Source organism: Pseudopipra pipra, chromosome W (assembly GCF_036250125.1).
Source record: "Pseudopipra pipra isolate bDixPip1 chromosome W, bDixPip1.hap1, whole genome shotgun sequence".
NCBI classification, from domain to species: domain Eukaryota; kingdom Metazoa; phylum Chordata; class Aves; order Passeriformes; family Pipridae; genus Pseudopipra; species Pseudopipra pipra.
Window position 1 is genome coordinate 14,095,912 of NC_087580.1, and position 7,249 is coordinate 14,103,160.

The 7,249-nt window shown below is 52.8% G+C and overlaps 1 long non-coding RNA gene across 1 annotated transcript; it reads left to right on the plus strand.

The window, feature by feature from the left end:
• The first annotated feature begins 4,825 nt into the window (after positions 1-4,825).
• Positions 4,826-6,969, plus strand: LOC135406153 (uncharacterized). The gene is made up of 3 exons (XR_010426173.1): positions 4,826-4,857; positions 5,382-5,596; positions 6,867-6,969. It is a non-coding gene; the product is annotated as an uncharacterized LOC135406153 (long non-coding RNA).
• Positions 6,970-7,249: the final 280 nt, after the last annotated feature.

Consider the following 7,249-nt stretch of genomic DNA (forward strand, 5'->3'; position numbering starts at 1 on the left):
TGTAAGTGACCAGGATCAAACTGGGAGTGACTGGAACTATGCAGGGGGGAACTGAGAGCCAGTGGGGCCATGCTGGAAGGCAACTGGGAACATCCTTGGAGCAACTGGGATCATGCTGGAAGCAACTGGGAGTAACTGGGAGTGACAGGGTGCATGCTGGGGGCAACTGGCATAAACTGGGAGTGACTGGGAGTGACCGGGATCATCCTGATGGAAACTGGAACCATCCTGGGGCAAGTGGAAGTAACTGGGTGCAGTGGGTTTCTGTGGCTGGGTTTTGGTAGCGGGGGGGCTACAGGGGTGGCCTCTGTTAAAAGCTGCCAGAAGCTTCCCCTGTCCCGTGGAGCCAATGCCAGTGGCTCCAGGATGGAATTCCTGCCGCTGGCCAAGGCTGAGCCAGTCAGGAGTGACAGCAACGCCTCTGGGATAACATATTTAAGAAAAAGAAGGAATTCCAGCCAGGGAAGAGCGAAGTGAGACCATGGGAATAACAACGTAGACCCCAAGGTCAGCGCAGAAGGAGGGGCAGGAGGTGCTCCAGGCACTGGAGCTGAGGCCCTGCAGCCCGTGGGGCAGAGCAGGGTGGGGCAGCTGTGCCCCTGCAGCCCCTGGGGGAGCATCGGGGTGCAGAGACCCCCCTGCAGCCCATGGAGGCTCCCACGCTGGAGCAGGTGGATGCAGGAAGGAGGCTGTGACCCCGTGGCAGGCCCAGGATGGAGCAGGGTCCTGGCAGGGACCTGCAGCCCGTGGAGAGGGAAGCCCAGGCTGGAGCAGGTTTTTCCCAGGTAGGACTCGTGGCGCCTCTCTTGCCGTTACCGACGCCCTCGTTACGCCATTTGCGTAGGGCTGTGGTCAGCGGCGTTAGGAGGGGTCTGGGATGGACTGGGAGCCCTTAGGAGGGAACTGAGAGCCCTTAGGGAGGGACTGCGACAAAGTGGGAGCCCTTTGGAGAGGACTGGGATGAAGTGGGAAAGGTCCGCGAGCCCTTAGGAAGCCACCGTGGCCCTCCCGTCATTTGCGTAGCGCTGAGGGCAGGGCTCTTGCGCCTTTTGCGTAGCTTTACGCAACTGACGTAACTCCCCCATTGCCATTACTGGCGCCCTCCTTACGCTGTTTGAGTAGGGCTGTGGGCATTGCCGGCCCCCGTTACGCAATTTGCGTAGCGCCGCTCCATTGCCGCCGGCGTCGCCGCTTTACGCCATTTGCGTATCCTTGCGCCGTTTGCGCAGCGCGGCGGGGGCGGGCCCGTGTCCCCGCCTGCTGATGTTTATTTATCAGTGTCCAGGCGCTCGACCCCTCAGCCCCTCACACACCCACGGGCCCCACGGCAGCGCGGGGGAGGATCCCGGGGGTGTCCAAAAGCTCCTCCAAAAGTCAGTTTATGGCTTTGCAGAGGGCTCTCGGGAGTCACCGAGGGGCTGAATGTAAAGAGAGAAAAATTAAATCTTTAGGGGGAAAAAAAATATAACAATAGCATGTCTGTGTTCCCGAGGAGCCGTGGGTGTTTTTAGGCAGCTGCCTGCAGAGGCCATCGCCGTTTCGTGAGGCAGCATTAATGCAGCGGGAGGAGACTTGTTCTGCTGTTCACAGAAATTCGGATTTTAAGGTTTTTCTCCTTGGTTTGAAGCTTCTTCATTCTTCCTTCACTCTCTTTCAGAGCAAAGGTTTTAATTTTTAAACTTAAGAGGAAAAAATTAATAACAACAAGTGAGGAAAACTAGGGGGAAAAGTTCTTCTGAAAGGATTACAATGTGCAAGCAGAATCAGTTCACTTTTGCAGGAGAGAAAAAAATGTTAGAGGTGTAAATTGGCTCCAAAAATGCCCCCAAGGGCATAGGGAGGATAATCAGGATGACAGCGTGGCTGAGCAAGTGTGTTCTGCTCTATACCATTAATTTTGTAATGTTTAATACTTCAGCAGGTCCAGGACTTCCAGGACTGTCCTGGTGGCTGTGATCACAAATGACTCATCAGAGCCACTTGAACAAGAAAAGCCTTTCTAAACAAGGGCATTTCTGAGGCTCTTGCTGGTTTTTTTGCCTTCCAGCTGACCATCTTTGACTTCAGGGAGGTTGGTCTCAGGCTCAGGAAGAAGCCGGACAGCCCTCAGGAGACAAAGCTGCCCAAGACTGTCCGGCCCCCAGGCACGAGTGAGAACTCCAGTTCCAAGGTAGCCTTTTCCTGCCCTTTTCCTTGCTGTTTGATGTGACACTTGAAGAGGCTGCGTGCCTTGCCTCCAGCTCATTGAAACCCCTCAGTGTCCGGGTCCTGTTGTCGTTGCAAACTGCTGGTGGTGGTGGAGTTCCTTCTGCTGGGGCAAAGGCAAAACGTGTTCTCCTAGTGAGATGCTGGAGTCCTGATCTGTGCTAAGCCAACACAAATAATTTCTGCTGAAGCTGGTGGGGTTTGCTGGAGTTTAGCTACCATGGCGAAGGCACAATAGCGGGGGAAGGCTGGGGCAGGACACAAGGGCACGAGCTTGCCATTTTCCATTGTCCCACTGAAAGAGCCACCTCTTGCTTTGGTGTTGTCACTGGCAAATCCTGGGGGTCATAGGATTCCCTGCACAGTGGCAGTGCTGGCCTTTGAAGGCTGAGGGCCTGAGGGAATTACTCCCAGTCTAACACAACTCCAGCACTGCTGAGAAAAGAGCTGAACCTTATCCTCATGCAGCACTCACCTTATTTGTCCTATTCCTATCTACTGTGGTACTTTCTTTTTGCCCTTAACCTTCTCTGGTGCTGTTCTCTTCTTACTGGTGTCTAAGCTCTAGAGTCTGGAGTTGTGTGGGCCTCAGTCTCCCTGCCTCAGAGTAAAGGTCACCCAAAAATTGTTTCCTATGGAGTCTGATGTAAATTCTTGAGTTTCACTTACTGCTTGAGTGCTCAGTTAGTGCCCAGAGCTCTGGGACCCCATTAGCACAGGGCTGTGCTGGAGGTAAGCGCTGCCTGGCTTTTTGGAGAAGGAAAGCTGGAGAAACTCCTGCCAAAAGAGCTGCTCAGCTTGAGCCTGCTTGGTGTGGTCCAGCAGCTTTTGATCAGCTCAGAGCAGAGGTGGGTGAACTACTGTTCCCCCAGTGGCAGCTGGGCAGACCTAGTCACCAAGAGCCTGTCCTTCACCAGGGATCAAGAGAGGAGAGTCATTCACGAACCTTCCTCCCAGCAGCTGAACCTCTCCCTGCTCTCTCTCGCCTCTCCAGTTCTCATCCCCTGACCGGAACAAGACCTTGCTTGAGCCTTGCCCATCCGAGCTGGTGTTTCAGAACTATGTCCTTGGCAAGGTCTGTGAAACGGCCCTGCTTCTGAGGAATAGAGACAAGGTAAGTGCTGGGATGTGGCGCTTTAACACTGTGCTAGAAGAAGAGGAGAGTGGTGTAACCCCCATGGTTTACAGCAGAGCAAGTATCAGCTGTGGCCCATCCAGATTCACCACCTTGGATTTGCAAGATGGTGGGAATTTTCCCGTGCTGAGGATTCTCCCCTGATTTTGGCCGTGCCTTGTTGGTATCTGACATCCAGAGCAATGGGCTCTTGAGGGTTTCCACCTTCACTTGAACAAAGTGTGATTGTTTTGCAATTGCCCACGAAAGCTGAGAAGGAAGAAGCTGAAAAATGTCAGCAATTGTGTTGCCCTGTAAAGAGGAAAACTGAGACCTTTTGAATTTCAGTCAAGGAAACAGTTTCTCAAATGACTCTTGTGCCAAGAGCAAGCTGGTGGGAATAGACAGCAGGGAGTCCAAATCACCTGGTTTAGAGGTTGTGAGATGGGATTTGGTGCTCAGGGGTTGATACCCTGTGCTAGCAAATGCCTGTTTGCTGTCCCTGTGCCTGTGTTCCCCTGAGGGCAGAAACTGGCAGCAGGGTGGCTGCAGGAATGCCCAGCAGTCTGGCTTGCCTGCACTGGCAGCTGCCTGGCCACAGTCACCAGGCAGCAAGAGCCCCTGGAGAGCTGAGACTGGCTTTTAATAATGAAACCACACTGTCAGTCGGTGCTGCTCATGTTTCTCCAGGCAGAAAATAACCTTTCAAGCCCAGAGTTGACAGGCCCAGCCTGCAGGGCCCTCTGGCTTTCCCTCACTCTGGCAAGCTGACTGCTCCCATCTTCTGCACCAGCCTTTCCTGGCAGTGTCTTGTGCTTCTCCCTTGATTCTTTACAGCCCATTTCAATTCTCTTTGCCATCTCATTGTGTCAGGGCTTGTCTCTTTGTCTTGCTGTGTTCCTCCTTTTCTCTTCAGTTTCCCAGGAAGGCCAAGGGTCTGGTCTCCTCTGCTGGTGTGCCCATGGGACTGTCTCCCCACAGCTGGACTTCCCCACTCCACCTCAGTCTGTTAGAAGGGAATTTCTTCCTTCCCCCAGGACAATGTGCTGGTTTGCCTTCAGGTAGCACATTCTCCCTCTGGAACAGGGCTGCGTGGCTGTGTGCAGGCAGAAGCAGGCAGATTCTCTGGGCTTGTTGAAATGAGGATGACTTGGTTCAGGTGTTCTATCTCCATACTGCTGGTGCCTGACCTTCCTTCCCAGCGGGCACTGCCCTACTGCCTCTGGCCGAGCTGCTTTGCCCAGGCAGAGGGATCCAAGCTCACCCTTGTGTAGCCTGTGCTTGTACCTCCAGAGCTAAAAGTCTTTTGGGAAAATGGTCAAGGAAGGCTGTCACCAGGGCACACCCAGGCCTCCTCCTGTTTCCATTAGTGGCAAAATCACCATTTTGTGTCTTTCCTGCAGGTTACTCAGCTGGTGAAGGTCACCACGGACAGCTCACCTTATTTCAAGTTGGTTGGCCCCAATGGTGTGTGCCATCAGATCCCACCGGGCTCATTTTGCACTGTAAACATCCTTTTCACCCCTGAGGGGAGCAAGGTGAGTTTGGAGGAACGTTCTCTCTAAAGCCAGGGCGTTTGTTGCACACTGGTTATAGCCCAGCCCGTGCTGTGAGGTCGGCTCTGGGCTGGGGGCAGGCAGCCTGGAGCTGGTCACACCTTGGCACGGTGTGGTGCTGCCAGGCCCTGCAGCTGGGCCTAGAGGGCTGTGCTTTCCCTCTGTGCCTATTCTTGAACGTTCACAAGGGAAGAGGCAGATGGAACAGCAGGGAAATGACAGGGAGGGGTGTTGATGTTTAGCCACCTCTGGGTTCAGTGGAAGGGATTTAAATATGGAAAACACCAGAGGAACAAAAAGATGATCCAGAGAGCTTTATTCTTTCCCATTGGAATGGAGCAAAAATGATGCTTTTTCACATGCTCTGTTCTCCAGCCTTTATTAATATGAATTAGTGGTCGTTTTTGGGGTAGGAGAGGTCAATTCATGCCCACAAAGGGTCATAGAAAACAGCCCTTTTTCTTCTGCCATGAGGATGGCACTCAATGCCCTCAATGCTGTGCCAGTTACTTTTCCTGCAGGATCATTTCCACCAGCTTGTCTGCAGCAGTGAAAGGGAAAAGGTCTCTGTGCCAATCCGAGCCATTGGTGCCCGCCCAGTCTTGGACTTCCCTGACCAGCTGGACTTCTCGTCGTGTCCAGTCAACCACAGCACCCAGAAGACTCTGCTGGTTCACAACACCGGGAACCTGGAAGCCTGTTACAGCCTCAGCACTGAGAGGTAAAGCAGCTCATCTGTCTTAGTGCAAAACACCTTTGGGTGATGGCAGAGTTGGGAAAGAGTATCCCAAAGGAACCAGAGCATCCAAGCTGCTGCACTGCAGCCACAGCTGGGAAGGGGCAGGACGTGTGGGGCCTGCTGTTGCTTCTAGTGTTTTAAGCAGGATGCAAGCCCTGAGCTTTGTCTCTCCCAGATTTCCTGGGGACTGCTGGAACACGTTAGTGGTTGGTCTGCACCCTCCTGAGCACCACCACCTTCTGAAATGGCTGCCTCCCACTGTCAGCCAATAAACCCAGTGGGCAGAAGCACCTCTCACCTGAGCTATCCTGAAGCACTAAAGCTCTGATTTTTGTGTCTGTCAGGCAAGAGCTGTTTACCTGGTGACAAAGCCAAATTGCTCCTGTTAAATCCAAGCTGCACCAACACATTTGCCTAATGATTTCCCTTGTTTCTCTGGTGGGCCAAGCAAACAGTTACCAGCCTGGATGACACTCCAGAATCCCAGACTGCATTGCTGGGGAATACACAGAAACCTCCTGTTCAGCTCCCTTGATGTGCTGCTCTTAATGGCACTTCATTTAGCTGGGATTGAATCCTTCAGGCTGTAAACAGGACCCTCCTTTTGGGTATTGTGTCCAGGTCACTGTATTGCTCCAATTTGCAGTTGCACTCCTTCAGAGTTTTCATTGTTCCTTTTCTTCCAGCAGCTTTCATTGAAATGTGGTAAAAGGTGCCCTTTCTTAGGCTAAACCAGGATGTTTAGAAGGGGAAAAACAACCCCAAACAACCACACTGCAAATTAAACTCATTATTCTCTGGTCTTCAAGGAGGACTTTATTCTCCTTCTTGATTCCTAGGCTGTAATCTCACAGGACAGGTGAGATGCCATTTGCATCTCTTGAATGAGGTTTAGAAGGGACTGGAAAAGAGATTCCTGAGGCAGTCAGTGTCAAGTTGTGCATGCAAATAGCTCTTAACCCTCTCTGTGCTCTTCCCAAACCATTCTCTGCTGGGACTGCTGGCAGTCGGACCCTTGAGCCTCCACACAGAGTATGGGGGAGATGAGTTCATTTCATCCAACAGGATTTTCTGAGGGCTGCATCTCCTCCGAAGAGAGTCAGTAGCTGTTTCTGATGCTGTGTGTTTTGTCTGTCTTCTGCTGACTGGTTGCTTTGCTCCTCGCTTGCACAAGTCAGCTGAAGTGAACTAGACTGCAAATATCGTCCCCAAACCTCCCCCAAGAGTCCTGATCTCTCCCTTGGTCTTGCAGCCCTTTCACTGTCAGCCCAGCCACGGGAACCCTCGATGTTGGTGAAGCCAAGCAAGTGACAGTGGAATATCACCCGCTGCAGACCGGGCACCATTCCACATCCCTGGCAGTGCACTGTGACAGAGGTGAGTGCTGGGCACTGCAGGTGCACTCACCCCGCGTCCTTCCGAACAGCAGAGCCCTTTCTAAGCAGAATAACGTTAGACTTGCTCTGCAAACTACTTGTAGAACTGTTCCTTTCAAAGCCTCCGTGTGTTTCAGTGCTCAGAAGTGAGCAGAGAAGGGGCCAAGGCTGAGTCTGCCCCTGTCCTGGATGTGCTGTGTTGCTGTGTGCTGGTCCATCCCTGGGGGGACCCTGGTGCCAGCATGGTGTCCTCCATCCT